The sequence below is a fragment of the Sminthopsis crassicaudata genome, chromosome 3, assembly GCF_048593235.1.
Source record: "Sminthopsis crassicaudata isolate SCR6 chromosome 3, ASM4859323v1, whole genome shotgun sequence".
Classification (NCBI taxonomy): Eukaryota; Metazoa; Chordata; class Mammalia; order Dasyuromorphia; family Dasyuridae; genus Sminthopsis; species Sminthopsis crassicaudata.
In genome coordinates, this window is record NC_133619.1 from 553,662,534 (window position 1) to 553,684,055 (window position 21,522).

General features: G+C 34.6%; 1 protein-coding gene and 1 long non-coding RNA gene across 36 annotated transcripts in view; one reads left to right on the top strand and one right to left on the bottom strand.

Moving 5' to 3' along the window:
- Window positions 1-21,522, bottom strand: part of DLG2 (discs large MAGUK scaffold protein 2) — a 2,604,243-nt gene that overhangs the window by 152,007 nt on the left and 2,430,714 nt on the right. The gene's annotated exons all lie outside the window — the stretch shown is intronic.
- Window positions 4,653-21,522, top strand: part of LOC141563468 (uncharacterized) — a 29,101-nt gene continuing 12,231 nt past the window's right edge. The window contains exon 1 of the long non-coding RNA XR_012488428.1: window positions 4,653-4,737. This is a non-coding gene — a long non-coding RNA (uncharacterized LOC141563468). The remainder of the gene's footprint in view (window positions 4,738-21,522) is intronic.

The following is a 21,522-nucleotide window of genomic DNA, read 5'->3' on the forward strand; positions in this document are numbered from 1 at the left end:
TTAAGCTTTGTGTCCTTGGGATTTAGGCATAGTGTTCTGTATAGATCAACTATTTAATGAAGGTTCTTTTTGAATAGATATGATCAAATCACACCTCTGCTAAAAGATCTTCAATGATTTTTTTAATCTTCACTTTTTTTTCATATGACATTTAAAATCTTCTATAATCTTTTACCACCCAACCTTTTATCCTCATAACTCACATTTATATGGCATTTATTTGGAGTTTCAAAGTTTACAAAAGACTTTCCTCAAAACCACCTTAGGAGGCACAACTATAAACTCCATTTTACCTGTGGGGAAATAGAAACTTAGAGGAAATTAATAGAATTGTTAAGAAATGTTGGAGCCAGATTTGAACCTGACTCTAAAATTCAGTACTTCTATCCTACTATTTTTCTAACTTAATTTCATCTCCTTCTACATGTTTTATGCTCACACATTGCTCTGCTCCCTTGCCATTTTATCTTCTTTCCTTTCCTCACACTAATATCTCTTCCATTTCTGAGAGCTATTCCATTTATTTTTAGCCCTCTTTTTGCTTTCAAGATTAAATTAAACATCCTTTCCTCCAGGAAGACTTCCTTGATATCGTTTCCCATCAGTTTTTTCCCTCAGACTCTACCATAACATAATACACTCTAAACTACAAGAAAGTTGGAAATGGGCATAATAACAGAATCTTATTTACATTTCTAGATATCCTTCCTCTTCCCCCATCTAGAACAAGCTTAGCTCTAATTTAATAAATTCTGTGGATGGTATTAAATTGATGAATGAATGCATGAATGACTTTTTTTGTGGGGTTAGGAATAGATAAAATAATTGAATTGTTTAAACATGGGTTGGAGTTAAAGAATTAAATTTATTTTTGTATATTTTACTTTACATCCTCTATTAGCACATTAAGTCTTTGAAGGCAGAAATCACACACAGTAAAGGACCTTTTAGGTCATCTAATATTACACTTTTATTTCAAAGATGAAGAAATTGAGATCCAGGAAACCACAATGCCCGATGTATTAGAGTTAGATTTCAAACCTTTGTTCTTTTATTCCAAACTCAACAGTCTGTCCACTGTCCCATTCTAGGACTTTTGACAGTTATTCCTCTTATATAGTTTCTGATATAGGTATTTGTTGTGCATGTAGGTATCTGTCGACTTGAATTGTGTTGATTTTATGTAGTAATTGTTAGCTAAATACAATCACTCCTTCCCCAGTCAACCTACAGAAGGATGCTGGAACAAAGAATATGATAAAAAATGTGATGAAAAGCTTTCCCTTGCCATTCTCTATGAAATTGGTTGAAAATCAGCTTGGTGGCTCAATAAGGTCAGTTTAAATGCATAGGAGGATAACAGATTACTGCATATTCAAAGAAATTCACTAGAATTTCTTCCTGCAATTTGTGAGATTGTCTGAATGAAAAGAAATGTTCATAGAATAGAGAATATCAGAAAAGATCATGATAAAAAGAACTTGTCAAAGCACTCTTCTGATGATTCTACTGATTTTCACAACAGCCCAGCAAAATTGACAAGGGCAGGTATTGCTCACAGGAGGAAACTGAGTCATGAAAAGCTAATGGGCCTTGCCTACAATCACAGAGCTGCTATCAGGCAGAGCAACAACTGAAGTCTAAGTCTCCTAACTCCTTGTCCAGAGTTCTTTTCATAAAACCACTTTGCCCTTAATGATTGAATGTTTATTCTAGAGGAAAAATTAATTTGCCTCAAACCAAGTGATGTTTCAAAAAATATGCCTTCAGAAGGTTACAAGATGGTACGAGCTTAATGAAGCATTTCTTAAAAGGAGAAAAATTGGTTTCATCATCATAATTCGTACTTCTAAACTGCTTTTAAGAATTTTCTTTACAATATTCCACTGAAGCAGTTAGCAAGAGCATTGCTATCCCCATTTTATAAATGAAGAAATTAAAGCCCACAGTTCAAGTAAGGTGCATAATAGAAAGACCCACAAACAGGTTTTAAAAACAAGTCTTCTAAGTCAGGTGCTTTTACCAGTAGTGTGAGATGGAGACTTTCGACATCATCTTATTTGAACATGCAAGTAAACAAAGGCCCAGTCAAGCCCTTGTTGGTTTTATCAACAAGAGTCCTTCACTTGGGATTGGTCCTGACCCTCATGCTTATTAATTAGGCCTCTTAAATGAGATCAAATAAAAAGTTAGTTGGATAGTCAAGGTGAAAAACAAGATCCTATCACTTCAATTCCAGTTTTCCCCATGACATTGTTTCACACAAGACAATTCTCTCGAAGGCCAATATTTTGGGGCAGCTCTCTCCAGCTGAATTTGTTCAGCATTGACAATGTGGTGGTATTTCCTTTCCCTACCTAAAACAACCTTCTCCAAGTGCTTTGTAACATCCTAAAGTAAAAGAATAAATCTTCAGTGTTCCTTTGCCTTTTCATTAAATAAGTTTATTTTAATTGCTACATCTTTTCTTAATGACTAAAATCTCCCATGTTTCTCTATCTCATTTATATGTACTTTTACGTGTATTTATCTGGAAAGTAAGTTGCTCTGCATAAGGAAATGTCCAAATAACTTCAGTTTGCTCCATTATTATGGAGACAAAAGACTCATGATTTTAGGCTGACTTCTGATTCTAATATATCCTGTAACACTTTGTCAAGTCACTTTACTTTTCTGAGCTTATCTCCTTACCTATTAAAAAAGAGAGGGATGGATTAAATCATCTAGGTTTCTTTGGGCTTCAATATTCTTAGATTCTGCCACAGAATGTTATGTTATATTTTAAAATATTTGTATTTTTCTTTAATAAACACTGTATATTATACATTTGCTAGCATTGCTATTATTAATTGCGTATCAGATATTCAATTGATCTGTGATGCCCTTTTGTGACAGTAATGCAATTTATTCCTCCACTGAACAGAGCAGATCACTGTTTTTAAAAATAATTTTTTAAATTTACACACATACACATACACATACTTTTCTCCACATTCTTCCTACTGTTACTTAGTATTTATTGGATTTTGTTTTGGAATGACATCTATTCAGACTTGCTTATAAATCCAGCCTCCAAAGCATTCTGTGATATACAAGGAGTTTTCCTAAAGCATAGATAGTATTTCACTTTCCACGGGTATACCTTATGTCTCCTTTCTCTGACTTCTTTCAAAACTTAACTCAAAAATCCCTGTTTTTTTTTTTTTGTTTGTTTTTTTGTTTTTTTTTGAGGCAGAATTAAGTGACTTGGCTGTGTGTGCTAGGAAGTGTTAAGTATCCAAGGTTGGACTTGAACTCAGGTCTTCCTGACTCCAGGGCTAGTGCTCTAGCTATTGTACCATCTTGCTACCCCAAAACTCAACTCAAATATTTCTTTGTCAATAAGGTATTTCCCTGAGTTCCCAGCTCAAAAGCTAGTATTTTTCTGCTGACTTTATTTCTCAATGCCTCTGTATATGTTCTATGTGTTCATAATTGTGTTGCATATTCTCCCATATTAGAAAATTACTCCCTTGAGGGCAAAAACAGTGTTTCTTCTTTTCTTTGAATCTCCACTGTTTAGCACAGTGCTTTTACAAATAGCTAAATCTAGTAAGTCCTTGTTGGTTTAGTCAACAAGAGTCCTTCACTTGGGATTAGCTCCTGACCCTCATGCTTATTAAATCTTTCAATTGTTGCACTGGCTTGATTACCCATTATTCTCTACCTTTGCCCTCTTTTTTAGCTTCACCTCTTGCTCCCCCTATCTACCACAACCAACCCCCATAACCTCTAAAGCCTCCCTTGCAAAGTGTGTCAGAGTTCTCATATGATGTAGAACTCTTGACCACAACTCTTCTTGGCCAGCCTGGTCCTACTGCGTCCTATAGGCCTGATGGGACTGAACAAGCATCAAAGGCAATCTCAGTTTCAGTACAACAATAGGAAAGGATTAATGGGCACCCAGGAGCCATGAATAACCCCCTGCCATATGCAATAAATAAAGTGTCTGTTTTTAAGACCTGCATCATCATTTCTGCTAATGAATGCATGTCCCAGCTTACCCAGTTCAATTAGCTGTCTTGTGAACTCTTCATCAGTTTTTCAATGTGCCTAATTATTTAGCATATTTTGCTATGAAAAATTAGCCATTATAGAAGATATATTTGATTTTTGACTCAAGTGTTCTGCAGTTACACTTTGCATAATTTATGAGTTTCTACAGAGAATTTATTGCTATCCATTATTTTCTTACAAAGAATAACACTATATTTGTACTGGATTATTGTTTATTGGTGCTAGACTCTTATAAAGGATACTTACACATTTTTCATAGAAAAGCTCAGTGGTGCACTATATCTGGAGTCCTGAAGATCTGAAAGCAAATCTAGCCTCAGACACATATTCAGACACTATGTGGTTCTGGTCAAGTCACTTGAAAAAAGTTTACCTTTTTCTCTGTTTGTAATAGTTTCCTCATCTATAAAGTGGGGATAATAATAGCACCTATCTCCCAGAATTGATGTAAAGACCAAATGAGATAATCTCAAGGCATTTAGAACAATGCCTGACACAGCGTAAACAGTAAATAAATATCAGCTATTATTTCTCTTCCTCTTCCTCCTTCTCCTTTTAAAAAAGGAAACTGCTCCTCAGGGTTATAGTCTCATCACTCTCTTTTAATCTGATCTCTCTCCACTTGGAAATCTCATTCAAGACTTCAGTTTTAGTTGCTGTCTAAAGACTTCTTAAGTGTGGGTGAGTAGAAAGCAGTGGCTTTGGAATCCAAGGACTTGGGTCCAAAATTTACCTCTTATGCTGATCTTGGAAAAGTCACTGAAATTCTTTGACACTCGGTTTCCTCATCTGTAAAATAAGGAGATTGAACTATACGACTTTTGAGCTCCCTTCCATATTTATGGTATCAAAATTTCTTGTATGAGCTACAGACCCACAGCTCCAAATGTCCACCTGACAAGGCATCTGCTTCTCTGGCCGGTTTCAACTTCACAGAATAATGATTTTTCTTTATAAGGAAGATAAAGTTCAGAAACTCAATTTGAGAATATTAGAGCCCAAAGAAATCTAAATTTCTGCTTTCCCCAAAATAAGCTTATCACTTCTAAACTTATCACTAAGATGCTAGTTTAAGCCCTGCCTGACACTACCTCTTTTAGACCCCTCTTCCCTCTGAATAGAGGGCTGGAGGATAGAATATCAATCTACTTCCAATGCCTTCCTTTATGGAAAGCAAAAATTGAGCTCTTGGCTCACTCCACTTTGCATCTGTTACTCTACCTACTTTCAATTCCATTGAACAAGATTCCACTTATTATATCCCCCTTTTTTTACCTTCTTTGTATGTTTTTTCCCTCTTTAAATTGTAAACCCTTTGAGGTCTGGGACTGTCTTTCTTTTTATTAATTGTGTGTCTACAGCTTAGTACCTGGAACAAAGTAGGTGCTTAATAAATGTTTATTGGATATCACTACTTGGAAGTTCTGACCTCAAAGACAATATTGTCCCAAACAAGCTTACTATTTTTCTTCCTATGCCTGTTCATTGTTTTCACTTTGGCAGTTTCTGTCAGTGACTAGTCATTCAACCAGTCTGCCATTTTTGAAACTTTGGGCTTATCTTGGACTCTTTTTTTTTCCTCTGATAGTCAATCAGTTACTAAATCTTATCAATTAAGTTAAATGCAATCATTTTTAAAGGCACCTCTTCTGCACAAAGCACTATGCCAGATGCTGGAGAAAGAAAACCAAAAATGAAATACAATGCCTTTCCTTATGGAGCTTTCATTCTATTATCAATTCTGTCTCAACAATCTCTGTCCTATTTATCTCCGCTTCTCTTTTTCCTACATGGTCAATACCTTAGTTCAAGATTGCATTGTCAACCTCATGAACTTTTAGAAGAGTCTCATATTAGGGGTTCCCATGCCCACTCCTCCCTCTACCATTCAATACATCTACACCAATTCCTAATTAATCTTTATTATAAAAAGATAAATGATTTTTCCATTCCATTCAATCTGTTCAAATTATTCCTCTGCTCACCCCCTTCAATAGCTCGTTTGTTTACTAAATGAAGTTCAAAATCATTTTGTCTAGAATTCAAGGCTTTTCACAATCTGATACCTGTACACATTCTTCAATCTTATAACAACTCTCAAAGTGCTCTAGTCAAACTAAACTTCCAGGGGCATCTTAGGAGCAGATCCCATACTTTCCTGCCTCTAGACTTTTGCTCACTCTGTTCCCTCTGCCTGCCTTGCTTCCTCTACCTTTTTTTCTTACTGAAATGCTATTGATCCTTTAAAGACCAATTCAAATTCTATTGATCCATGTCAGTAATAATTTCTTTTCCTGCAGATAGTATGCAACATTTTGCTTGTACCTCTTTTATGGACTTATCATGGATTATTTTCTATCAGAGTTATGAATATATATGTCTTAGTCTTCTTTTAGATTTGTTTGGGAGTTCAGAGACTAGGTCTTATCTCACCTTTTTTATCTTCTAATGTTCCTAGAACAGTGCTCTGTATGTAGTAGGGGCTTAATAAAAGACTATTAAATCAAAACTGAATCATGATAAAACCAATGTTTTAGAAAGTTAAAAACCTGAAGGTTGGAAATCTATATGTCACTTTATCCCCAAATGTGCACTCCCAAATCTCTATCTCCAGGCCTTCATTTATCTCTTATTCATCTCTACCCCACTGCCTCAAAGGGAAGAAAAAAGGACAAAAAACCCCCTTTAAATCACAATTCAGTTTTAGTGGGAAACTGGTTTCCTATATAAAAAGAAAAGAGAGCCAGGTGAAGACTCTTGGCAAAGGAACAATGTATGGTATTGGGAATCTTTTGTCTCGTGTGACTTTCTTGTTTTATTTGTATTTGTTATTCCTTTGGCAGAGAGTATCCTAGAGACATTTTGCATATCAAAAATATGTGCTACACAGTGCGAGGCCATGGTTATAGAAGTCAATGTAATAGTAGAGATGATGACTACCTCACAAAAATAATGGGCTACTAGAACCACGGGAAGAAGATTCGGAAGAGACTTTTGGAATTATCTAGTCCTTACCTAAGTAACACAAGTCAATTTTAATTGGGTCTACCTTCTAAGCACTTTCCTTGTTTTTCTCTCTTCTGAGATTAGTACAGTCCTTCTTCACAGAACCACTGACCATTGCCTTTGTTTTTTACTTCATTGTCTCTACCAGATCCACGAATATAAAAGAGGTAGCTCTTTTTTTGATGATGAGGTATAAATATTTCATCTAGCATACAACAGGGGGATTTTTAGTATTCATACATTGAATAGACAAAGAATTGTTCCAAAAAGCTTGAGGTTCTGAAGAATTACAAGAGACCATTTCTGTTTGAGGGTTCCCTTTCTATTATGGAAGAAAAACTCATTTGGCAGAAGTTTGTGAGAGAAAAAATATTATTTACCTAAGCATGGTTGGGAAGAAGGAAAGGGAGGAAAAGGGAGAAAGAAGCACAGACAGCTAGAGAGTAGAGTTTCCTCCTTGTTGGAATTTAAATTATTCCTACTTATAATTTATAATGGTCAAGATAAAAATCAAAAGGAAAAAACAAGGCTCTATCTATCAATCTATACACATGTACATACATGTATATACATGTATATGCATAAAATATGCACACATATATGTATAAATGTGCATATATATATTTAGATTAGAATTTTTGATTTGCTCAAACTAGACATAGAGGCATGGCATTTAACTGGATTAAACAAATAAACAGGAGGGTAAATTTAGCATCGTCATAATCCTAATTTTATTGAGTTCTGGGTTTCAACTTGATCCTTGACTTTATTTTTGATTTATTTAGAAAGGACATTTTGTTCTTAGCATCTAAGTATTAATTTAGGTGAGATCAAAGGACTTTAGTTGAAGACACTATGAAAATATATAGAAGATCTTAATATATATACTTTGACACTACCTATCCATTTATATGTTATATTTTATAACTTTGGTGTCCTGCTGGGAAAATGGTCTCCTGCAGAATGTCTCCTGAAGACCGTGATTATTGAAGTCAAGGGTCTGTCAGTCTCATGTTTATCTATGAGTAAAGGGAAAACTTTGAGGAAAATTTAGGCATACTCTAAATTGCTATATAACAATGAAGAATTTGCCTATGGATTCCCCTACTAAGTAGCAAAAAGTAGATAAAATCCTATCTTCTCTAAGAAGCTTTTTCCTAATCTCCATGATTACCATTGCCTTCTCTCAATTATCTCTAATTTATCCTACATATATTTTGTTTATATATAACTATTTTCCTTTTGTGAGATACTGAAGAGCAGGGACCTTTCTTTGTATCACCATTACTTATCACAATGCTTCAATTGTGATTGAGGATTTGTTGCCATTTAGGGTTTTGTTTTGGTAAATATATTGGAGAGGTTTACCATTTCCTTCACCTCATTTTACAGATAAGAAAACTGAGGTTAATGGAGCTAAGTGATTTACCCAGAGTCAGAAATCCAGTAAGTGTCTGAAGGTAGATTTAAACTCAGCAAGATTGTAAACCTGCAGCACCTAGGTGTCCTTCAGAATAAGTGCTTAATAAATTCTTGTTGGGTGACTGAATAGATATAAATATATGTATGTATATATATTATATAGGTATTCAATATATAAGTGAAAATAATGAATACATTCTTATTCTATATTCCATATTTATATATGTGTCATATGACCCTACCATAGCTATTACTGAATCTTGAGGACAGGGGCATCTTGTAAAATATTTAATTCTCACCTAATTCCTAGCAGAGTGGTCCATATATAGAAAGTATTTAATAGATGTTTATTATGTTGAGTTGAATTGCATTGAATTAAATGAGTTGAAGTGGTTAACTATCTGTGACATACTTCCTGTTCCAGTCTTCATATCCGAACCTTAGGAAGCACACATTCTCTTAAATGAAGATATATTTTAAAATTTCTGTCATATTTCTATTTTTTCTAAGATGGTACACTAAACTAAAAACCTATATTACTGCCCCATTTCCAAATAAACATATTCTACAGACTCTCTCATTCTTATAATTCATATCACAGTGTGACCTTGAAAAATTCAGATATTGAATTCAAAGTCTGTTAGTTCCTTACCTTGCCAAAATCTCCAGTGTCAATTGCTGTGATGGCAATATATCAAAATAAATAACTCATCATATTGGCTTAGTGAAGTTATCATAAATACATTGATGCTCAACTGATCAGAATTTTATGAGCAAGAGCTAAAGAGATTATTGGAATATACACATATCTGCAATGTAAACTCTAAGAAGGGCTTCAGTCCAAATACATTAATAATGTATAAAGAGGAGAATGTTTATATTCATGCTGAGAGTGCTTGAAACTCCTTCCTTGATTCACAGAAGATTCTATGTCTTTCAGGGATATTTATCATCAAGTTAACACATGAGAACACTTTAGCAAGTTTATGGTTTAGTTTCACAAAAGCGTGGGAGCCAAACCTTTAAAGGTAATGTTTTTCTTTAATGCAAATCTCATCAAACACAGTTTGAAGTCAGCAAATCATCCTTCAGGTTTTGAAGCAACTTAATAAAATTCCTTGCCCAAGCCTCTAACAAAGTGACTTTAGAGTTAATTTGTCTAAGCCTGAATATTCTCATCTGTAAAATGATGATACTAAGACTCATGTTGTTTATCTGGAAATGCTACTGTGAGTAAGGTGCTTTGTAAATCATAAAAACATGATATAAATGTAAGGTATAATTATTGTTATTATTATTATTATTTTGTGAAAACATGGTTGTTGGTATGCAAAAAATATCAGAAACACATCAAAAAACTTATATGGTTGTTGTTAACAGTCAAATGGGATAACATATATAAAGTGTTTTGTAATTTTCAAAGTGTTATATAAGTGCTGGTTGTTGTTGATATTAGATAAAACAACCCTCAGCTTGAAACATATAATCATTGGGCCACTGAATTCAAACTACCTGCCTGGTGATCTGTCCCTGTTTACTATGGAAAGAAATTGGTACTAGGGAAGTGAGACACTGTGGACCAAAGTCAAGGCGAGAGTAGCTGTTTTAAATTTCTTTATATTTATATATTATATTCTTATGTTATTTTATAATATTATATTATTCTTTTATTTATTTATTTGTTTATTTATTTTGCTGCAGCAATTGGGGTTGAGTGACTTGCCCAGTGTCACACAGTTAGGAAATGTTAAGTATCTGAGGCCAGATTTGAACTCAGGTCCTCCTGATTTCAGGGCTGGTATGTTTTTCTTTTAATCAGACGGAAGGATGTATTAGTGTATACCCATTGTATAAATCCAATTAGATGTTAAATCTTGAACTCTTGTATGACTTATTCTCCACTTAAACAGCTTAGTTTAGGTTTTCCTCTCCTCTTATCTGTTCTACTGGGATAGCTTTGATTTTGGTTTCCTTGCCTCAAGTATCTCCTCATTCCAGTATATACTCCACACAGCTGTCAAATGATGGTGTAATCTGACCATGTCCACTCCCCAAACTTCACTTGCATGTTGTTGTCTCAACAATCAAGCATAAATTCTTCTGTTGAAAAGGTAAAACTCTTTATAATATTCTTCTTACCTTTCTAGTGTTCTTAAATTTTACTACCCTCTTCCTACTTTGCATTCCAACTACTCTAGCCTACTCACTGTTCTGTGAGCAGAACACTTCATCACCTGTCTACCTTCCTTCAAGATTCAGCTCAAATACCATCTTCTGATGGACTCTTTTCTATCTCCCCAACTTTTGGTATCTTCCTTTCTAAGATTATTTTGAAAAAACTTTGTATGTTTTCTATATTTCCCTATTTACATTTGCTTCTTCTCATAAGATTGTGAACTCCTTGAAGACAAGACTGATTTTTTTTTTTTTTTTTTGCTTTTTTGTATCCAATACATAGAACAGTTCCTGGCACATAGTATACATTAAGTAAAAATGATTGATTAAATTGTGGATCAGTGGTCTTGAGAAAAATACAAGTGAAAGTGTAAATGGTAACATATTGTGTGTAATCTGCTACAAGTACCCAACCTATTTGTTCTTTTTGAGCATATCTTATTCAAATAAGATATTTTCCCCCAGCAGAATGTAAACTTCTTGAGGGCAAAGACTATTTCATTTTTGTCATATACAATAATACAAGGGATGGCACACAGAAGAAGTTTAATAAATCTTTGTTGAATGACAAGATAGAAATAAGTAATGTTATTAGCAGTCAACAGAACAATAATTTTTGATCCACTTATTGTGTCCCAGGCACTGGACTGATTTCTTAGATCAATGGTCACTGTAGTGGAGTACTTTCACCTTGACTTTGGCATCTAGAGATGTTTTGTGGGGTGGTGTAATAAATAATAACAACAACAATAGCAGATATTTATGGTTCTTGATGGAGGTCTTCTAATGCTGAGAGCCTCTCTAAATAAGTCACTAACTTGTATATACATATATTGTATTTAATTTACACTTTAACATATGTAACATGTATTGGTCAACCTGCCATCTGGAGGAGGAGGGTGGGGAGAAGGAGGGGAAAAATTGGAACAAAAGGCTTGGCAATTGTCAGTGCTGTAAAATTACCCATGCATATATCTGGTAAATAAAAAGCTATAATAAAAAAAATAAAATTTAAAAAAAATTTCAGCACAAAAATAAATAAGTCACTAAATGGAGTCTGAGAGTAGGTAAAGGAACTTGGTTTGGAGAAGAGATTCAGATGTAATAGAGTAACTGTCCTCTGGTGTTTGAAGGGATACCGTATGAAATTAGAGTTGTTCTGCTTTGTGTCAAAAGGCAAAACTAGGAATAATAGAAATGAACTACAAAGAGGAAAATTATGTTTTGATACAAAGAAAAATCCTGCCAACAATGAGGAATATCTCAAAATTGAACACAGATGAAAGTCTGTGCTTCTTCACTGGAGATCTTCATATTGATAGTATGGCTACTTTGAAGAAAAATTATAGAGGGAATTCCTGTTCTTGGATAATATAGATTGAACAAGATAATATTGAATTCTCTTTCTAAGCTGAGCTTTTATTATTTGAAGCATTCTGAAATCCTTTCAGTGACCTTGAAGAGGTAAAGAAATTCCTATTCTGAAAACCAATGGATCAGATAAGGGGGGGGGGAAACAGTATATGAGTGAGAAAACCAGCTTTAGAGACTGAAAAATACAGGTGTCTCTGACTCCGATAGAGTAGAAAGTTTTCATGCCAAAAGTTCCTCATACTAATGAAATGATAGGTTCAAAAACAAAATAAAAGGATGTAGACAAAATAGCTATATTTTAATTTACATGCAGAAATACTCAAATATTTTTTTTTAATGTATGTATTCCCTACAATGATGTGAATAGTGAAATATCTGTGCCTGCCATTCTAGCCTAATTTTTCTTCGTGTCCTCTCATAAACTGTACACAGTGAGTCCACCACACATGCTGGAAACTTTTTTTTTTCACTTTTATTGTTACTGTTGTTAATTAGAAGATACAATGATACTCATCAGGTACCCCTTACTCTTAGCACATAACTGGACTGTCTTTATTGAATGTGAGTGCTAAAAGATATCATCAAAATTATATAGTACAATCTTCCATTTTATAGAAGAAACCAAGACTAAGTGACTTATTTAGGGTCAGAAGCCAATGTCCAAGAAGGTGGCCTTTCACTATGACACACTGGGTTTATCCAGACTAGCAGACTTTAATAATAACTCATATTTACAGAGCTTTTTAAAGTCTACAAAACATTTTCCTAGCAACAATCCTGTTGTTGCTAGGAATGCATCATCACGCTGATTTTACAAATGAGGAAGCTGAAATTCAGAGACAGGAATTAAATAATGTGTCCATGGTTCCATAGCTAGTAAATGGCAGAGATAAGCTTTGAATTCTGGTATTCTACCTCAGTCTTGTGCTCTGAAGAAAAAACTTAAATTAAACTCACCTAGAATTCATAGTATGATGTAATTATAATAAAATGCTAAATAATAATCCTGATGTCCTTATGCCATAAGTGTTTATGAAGCTCTTACTGTATGCCAGACATTGTGCTACTAGGGTTACAAAGTAAGTAAATGAGCTTATATTTTAATGAGAGAGCTAACATGTAAACTAGTAGATGGAGATTAGACAGAAGATATTCTAAGGAGAAGGGGCATCTGCAAGTAGATATTTGGGAGAAGGAGGCCTAAGGAAAGGACACCTGGAAAAGATTGGGTTTGAGTTCAAATTTTAAAGAATTTAAGAATTAAGAAGTAGAGGTGAGCAAATAGAATATTCAATGTGTGATGGGTAGCCAGTGCAAGGACACAGGAAAAAGTAATTCCAGGAACTATGTAAAAATGTCACTACTGCTAGAAGAGAGAGAAGAATTAAGAGTGAAAAGACTGGATAAGTAGGAAAGAATCTGGCTATAAAGAGTTTTAAATGTCAACTAGAGGAATATATATTTTATCCTGAAGGTAATAGGATTCACTGGAGCTCACTGAGCAAGGAGATGTCATGGTCAGAACTACATGTCAAAAAAAATCACCTTGGCCAATAAGTGGAAAATATGTTAGATGCATTGTGACTGTTAGCTCCTTAAGAGTAAAGGCTGTTTTTTGCTTTTCTTTGTATACCTAATCATTGCCAGACTGTCTGGCTCATAACTGAAGTCTAATAAATGTTTCTTGACTTGATGATTGGGTGGAGATCTGAATCAAGGACATCAGTTAAGAAGTTATTGTAATAGTTATGGTGATAATTTTAATAGGTGAGAGGTAATGAGCACCTGATCTAAGGTGATACTATGTAAGTAAAGAGAAAGGGATATAAATGTGAGAAATTGTTAAGGTAGAAGCATTAAATTTTGGTAATAGTATAGATTCATGAAGCTATAAATATTCCCACCAATATTTCCTAAATAGACTTTTAGTGAGGGAAAAAAATCCTCAATCTAATTGTTCTATGAAAAGATCATTTAAAAAAATAGAGAAATAGCACCTGAGTTGAACCTTGAAGGACTGGAGGGAGACATTTCAACAAAGGAATAAAGTGTTTATGTATGAAGATAATTCACTGGATTGTATTAGTTAAAGTTAAAAGAATCCTTAGACTCAAACTAAGCCAATCTCCTTATTTTTATAGATACCATATTTTATTTTTTGCTATTATGTTTTTCCCTCATTCTCACTTTGAAGTTAATCTATCAATCTGCCAATTAGAATTTATTAAGTTCTTAGTCAATAAGAATTTACTAAATTTCTACTATGTACCAGGCATTTGTGCTAAATTCTAGGAATACTAAAAAAAACAAAAAAACAAACACACACACACACACACACACACACACACACACACACAAATCCTAATCCCTGTTCTCAAGGAGCTCACAGTCTAGTGCCAGAAGCAATATGCAAACAGCTGTGTAGAAAGTATTCACAATAGTAAGTCATCTTGGAATAGGAGCAGCTAGGTTTAAAATGAATAGAATGTTGGATCTAAAGTAAGGAAGGATTATTTATCTGAGTACAAATCTGGCTTTAGATACTTACTAGCTGTGTGACTCTGGACAAGTCACTTAACTGTTTGACTCAGCTTCCTCATCTGTAAAATGAGCTAGAGAAAAAAATGAAAACTGCTCCAGTATCTTTGCCTAGAAAACCCTAAATGGTGTCAAAAAAAGTCAGACATTTCTGAAATGATTGAACAACAACAATCTTAAAATAAAAGCACTATGATTAAAGAGGAGTGTGACATGTTCCTTGCAGATATTCAGACTTTAGCTATAAGTTTTAAGTTATTTATTTCAGGAAGCCAGTTATTATTATATAATAATAACTGAAATATTTCAGTTATTTATTTCAGCTAAGAGGCAATGAGGGAAAATGTTCCAGGAGTGGAGGACAGCCAATGAAAACACTCTTAAAGTGGGCAATGGTATATCTTGTGTGAGAACAATAAGGAAGTGTGTGTCAGTGGTCAATCTAGAACAATGAACTGCATTGATGAGGTATCAGAAGATTGGAAAGGTAGAAAGGGACAAGGATATAAAGGAGTTTATGAAAAGAGTAGGAATTAATGGAAGTCTCTCCACTAGAATAGTAGAAGTCTTTCTAAAATTTTAAATAATTGTGATTTAGCCTTTACTCACAAAATGCATAGTTATGATCTTTTAGAATATAGTAGTCTTGAAAGACTAAATTAAGATCAAATCTAATAATTATTGACATTCATATAGCTCATTTTATATATAATCTCATTTGCTCCTCACAAAATCCCTGTGCAAAAAGGTAGAATAAGTATTAGGATGGTTGTCTGGGTCTTAAGCAATTAAGTGACATTGCCCAGGGTCACAGAACCATTGGTTGAGATGCAAGACAAGAATTCAGATATTTCTAACTCCAAGGACATTTTTCTATTCATTATGTTATTCTGCTTCTTTTAAGTATTACTTTTGCCACTCTACTAATGAGGAAATAGAAACTTATTGAAATTGAGTTAGTTACCAGGGTCCCAAAGCTATCAAGAGTTGGTGGGAGGATTCAAAGCATTCTTTATATTCCACCATGCTGAGCTTGGTTGAAGAATAATCCATAAATCAGAGGTGAATATAGTGATAGAGTCCGGGGAAAATCAACTCCTTACTTAGGACCCAATATTACTTTATTTTAAATTGACAGATTATATATTTCTACATGCTACATAAACAACCTATGTAATGTTTAGGGCTATCACCAAAATATTTCTTGATGTAATCTGTAATCCAATGATAATAATAATAATAATAATAATAATAATAATAATAACACTTTACAAAAATTATCTTATTTGATCCTCAGCAATGCTGTTAAAGGTTGAGTGAATTAAGGGTCAGGTTTTCTTGTCTTCAAGTCTACCATTCTAGTACTAGTTATATAAGTTATAAGTTTCTTGAAGGTGGGCAAGAAAAGGATTTACCTTCTTCGTATTGACCCATGGCTGATCATAGAAGTCTGAATGAGGCAAGCATATAATAAATCATTTTTGAATCAATGTGCCACACTTTTAAATGTAGCCAACACTCAATTCTTTTTGCTATCAGTAGGGAAAAGCTGTTTAGATAATGTATTAAGGCAGCTAATCCAATAAATATTGACTGATATTTGGCTTTGGAATGCATGAATTTTTTTAAAAAAATCTCTTCCATCACCAATTATGTTTTACTATCTAATATTACAATGATTTTATACTCTTTGAGTTCATCCCATTCTGAGTGCAGGAGATAGGGGAGATCTAGAAGTATATTTGGGGAGGGCAGAGAGGACAAATGAAAATAATATGGTAAATGTAACTCAGAGGGAAGATAATAAAAAATGTACTTTTTAGCAATAAGAACAGATGGTGATATTAAAATTTTTTCCTAGTAACTTTGAAAAAGGGTAGAGCAAGGTCATCTGGGAAAGAAGCAATAGCATCTCGAGATGTATTAAATAGTATTTTAAAGAAAAATATGTGAAGGAGAAGGGAGAGAAGGAAAAGGGAGGAGGGAGAAAGGAGAGAGACAGAGAGGGAAGAGAGAAAAGTATGAAAAGAGAGAGATGGAGAGTGAGGAAAAGAGAAGAGGCAAACAAAGGGAAGCAAAAGGGAAAGAGAGAGGTGGAAAAGAGAGAGGAAAAGGAGGAGGAAAGAAGGTGATACAGAGAGAGAAGTAGAAGTAAAAAAAGGGGAGTGAAAGTGAGAAGAGAGAGAAAAGAGAGGAAAGGGGGAGAGGGAGAGACTTCTAGTCCCAACCAGAGATAGGCATAGACCCCAAAACACATAGAAAGCTTAACAGAATGTAGATGACCTAAATTCAAATTTTATCTCTCCCATTTACCATCTGTGTGATTTAATATGTGTATAACATTTATCTAATTTAAAATGTATATGCCTGACAGCTCACAGACTTTCTCCCATGTCAAAGATCCACTGACCTGAAAATGGAACGAGTTTCTACAATGGGAGCTCCTCACATTGATAAAATCATAAATACATTACATAAGTTATATTATCTACAGAAAAACTTGCCTCCTCTGGGTCTCAGTTTCCTCATCTGTAAAATGAGATGGTTGGGCTAGCCATCCTCTAGGTCTATGATCCCAGGAGAGCACATTTGATTTTATTTTCAAGTAGAACTTTAATGCAAACACATGTAATGTTTTCAAGCTCAAGGACAGTATCAATGGGAAAGAAGTAGAATCATAGACTTTTAAAACTGAAAGGGGACCCAGGTGCCAACAAGTTCAACCCTCTTTGAGACATAAATCCCATCAAAACATAAGATTGATTAAGAGTCATCTAGCCTCCAATAAAACTCCTCCAGTTATGGAAACTTCCTTCTTTCTGACATAGCCTATGACTTTTATAGATAGCATTGGTTCTGGGACATATGATGGACTTACTCTCTTTTCCTTATTACATTTCAACTTTCTTCCATATGATAATAGTGCAAAGGGAATTGACAGTCCCTTTGGGAGGCTATATATTACAAATGATAATCAACAATTCCTATCTGAAGGACAAAAAATCTGGGTTCCTCAATGGGTAGAATAATAAAATGAAACTTTTAAAATAATGCTTCATAGCTGACAAAGCACTTTCCTTCCATGAGGAATGCAAGTAGGAAGCAAGGTAAGAAACAAAGAGAACAAAATCTCTACTTGATACCTAAAGAAACAGACTTAGGGAGGTTAAACTTTTGATCAAAATTCCAGAGCTTTTAGACTGTATGCACATCTCAAATCCAGGAGTTCTGACTCTATCTTCAGTGCTCTCCCCATAACACCACATTTTCTGAGTCATGCTTCTGTCCTCATTTACCATTTCTGGCAAATCTAAATAGTAAATTTTCTGCTGATAACATGATTGCACAAGATGACTGCATTTGAATACAAGCCTTGCATTTTTTTCTTTAATTCAATGATGAACCACTTCAATTGAGATTATGAAATGAGTCAAATCAAGATGATAGGAACCAGAATAGAAGCTTCTGCCACACACAGAATATCTTACAAAACTCCTAAGGGAAAACACTTCAAGTTGCAACCAATCCTCACTTTAACCCTTATCTTACTCTTTTGTCACAATAAACAATCAGTAAATGGTTCACTTGGTGCAGAGCAGCAAATGACACAACTTTGATCTTGAACCTAAGATATGCCATTAGGGTACCATCTGTCTCCCTTCCCTCTCTTCTAGTATTCCAACAGGATTGCTAATAATGAGTATCTTGCCATTAACAGCATTACTGGTGCCAGGTGGCAGAATAGGGCAGATGGAGGAGCCCTCAGAACTGTGGGATCCCAAATATAAAACTTTTTGATGAAAAATGTTTAGTTTCTATAGTCACAGAGGAAAATAAAGTTAGGATTCTATCATTCACTTATACATTTCATTTTAAAACCAAAGAGAAAAAGAATCTATTTCCCATCACTGGTATTATTAAATGTGTTTAGAGTGGTCCTCAAACTTTTTAAATAGGGGGCCAGTTCACTGTCCCTCAGACTGTGGGAGGGCAGGACTATAATAAAAACAAAAGCTCACCCTCTGTCTCAGCCCCTCAGCCTATTTGCTATAACCTGGCAGGCCATGTAAACATCCTCAGAGGCCGTATCTGGCCGTACTTTGAGAACCCCTGGACTTTAACTTTAGAATAATAAGACTGAAAGCAGGAAGAGACTTTGTTGTTTGTTATTCAGTTGTTTCAGTCATTCCTGATTCACTGTGACCTCACTTGGAGTTTTCTTGACAAAAATATTTGTAATGGTTTGCCATTCCTTCTCCAATTCATTTTGTAGATAAGGAAATTACAGCAAATAGTGTTAAATGACTTGTGAAAGGTCACACAACTAGTAGATTTTTGAGACTGGATTTGAACTCAGGTTTTCTTGATGACAGCCCAGAGATCTACCTACTGTGCCACATAGCTGCCCTAGAAAAAGACCTTAGGGTTCTAAATCTGAGATCATGAAGTTTTTTAAAAATAAAAGTTATTCTAAAATCTTTAAGTTTTAGTAGCTTAAAACTGCAGTGAGACTTTTAGGACACCCTATAATTTAACCACTATATTTCAGTACAGGATGGACCAAGATATAGAAAGCATTCATCAAATGGGGAATTTACAAACTATAGTGTCTCAAATTGTAGAGATGGCTTTGGGGTCATCCTGGTTTCCCTTGTAATTCTGATTTTTTTTTTTTTTTTGTAAAGGGCAGGAACTTTGAAGAAATATATTTAAGGCTCAATATGATTGATTTAATCCTACAACAAGGTGTTAACTCAGTGGAATTGATAAGACAATGGCTATCTAGTTTAGCATGTGAGTTCTCTATGACTGATTTAATCTTACAACAAGGTGTTAACTCAGTGGAATTAAGATAAGGATTCTCTAGTTTACATGTATTTAGGACTTATATAAAGTTCTACGAGTTGACACCTATGATGATGTACTTATAATGGAGTATATAAGAGGGAGGAAGTCAGACTGGAATATAAAGACCCTCGCTCGTGGTGGCTATTTCTGTCTTCTTCACTTCTCCACTGAGACGAGAGAGACATTCCATCTTTGACCATCCTGGGGACTCTCCTGCCTCTTTCACTCCTCTGCTAAAACCAGGGCTGGTCCTGAGATCCTCCAGAGAGCTAGTCCAGACACTACATTTTGGCGCTCAGTGTGGAGCACTAAATGTGGGGCCCTAGATGTGAGGCTCTGGACATGAGGCCCTACACTAACCAACTCAATTGCTGCAATCATAAGCTCAGTGAAGTCCCTGTGACCTGGAAATAGGGGAGCCTGGAGCCAGAGGGAATGAGCCCAGAGCTCATTCATTTCTTTGCTAAGACCAAGGCTGGTCCCGAGATCCTTTGGACACTACATTTTTTTTTCCTTTTTATTGAAAAGGGCAGCATGGACTTTACTATACATCTAAATGGGGACTGAGACAAATAAAAAAATGAGGGACCTCTGCTGTAATATACTACCCATGTTTTATACCTGAGAAGAAAGTTAGGCACAAAGCTTAAACAGCAGAGCTAATATTCAAATCCAGATGAAAGGATATAAGATCTTAAAATAAGCCAAGAAGGGATATAAGCCATCTAGCCCAATCTTGTGATTTGACCGTTAATAAAAATAAAGCCTAGGGAGGTATGATGACTTATTTACAATCATACACAGTCTATGTCTAAGGCAGAATTTGACTACAAAGCAGTGCTCTTTCTACTGTACTATAAGGTATCTCACTGTAAAACATGTGTATAAGAATATGCTTAAGCACCTTTTTTTTCCCTTTATTTTTCTTGAAGGTTTTTTTGGGGTCTAAGGGGAAATATAGGGGCTTTTGGCAACATTCTTTATAGAAATGTTTTGCATAAGTTCACATGTGCCTTCACAATATGGGGGATGGGGAGGAAGGAAGGAAGAGAATCTTAAACTCAGTATTAAAAACATATTTTGCATGTAACTGGGAAAAACAATATATCTCTCTATATACATATATATGTAAGAAGAATATGCCTTAGAAGGAAACTAAAATATCTTTTTAATCCTTTAAAAATGTTGTATTCATTAGCAAGCAAAAACCAGAAGAATGAGAATATTTGCTTCCTAAACAATAACATTTGAGCCATATGCTTTTTCTTTTTATTACCCTCATTAAGTAAAATAAGGTCTTGCTAACTGCAAAATAATGAGCAACATAATTATAAGTTTGATAGCTTGTCAAAGTGAATTTAAGCAGAATTTTGCTCTCAGTGAAATAGTCAGAATCTTGAATAGCCAAACCGACTTCCTGGTGCCTCAGGTGAAGTTTGATACAATTGTCATACCATCTCTAAGTTATCATACTTAGGAAGAGAGTTAATGAAAACCCAATTGAACCTCTCATTTATTAACTAATTGTAGTAGTGGCTAGGTAGTAACAACCATACTGTTTCTGTTTTTTGACATTCAAAACTGGATTTTGCACACCTTCCCCCCTTTCCCCCCCCATGTATGACTTGGCTATTGAATGACTTTTAGGTTTTTAAAATGTTAGTTGTATGCTCTAGATTACATGAGTCTGGATCAATGTGAGAAAAATAGCAAACCTGAGTCAATTATGGAATCCCAGGATAGAGTTAGGAGGAACCTTCAAAGTAATTTAATTCTCCCCCCCCCCCCTTACAATTTTACAAGTGACTATCTAGCCTCTGCTTGAAGACCTCTGTTGAAAAGAAATTCATTGCCTCCCAAGGCAGGGCTATTCTATATGTGAAATAACAAGAGGAAATAATTATGTCAATAATAATATATATTACTTATATTATCTCTTTAGGGTTGGAAAAGTACTTTTTGCATCTTATTTTTGACTCTCACAACAACCTGAGAAGGCAAAACAATGGGACACTAGAAGATTTTTAAGAACTATAACCATTTTAAATACATCACAGATCAAGAGACTATATTTATAGGAAGAGATATTTACATTAGATGGTT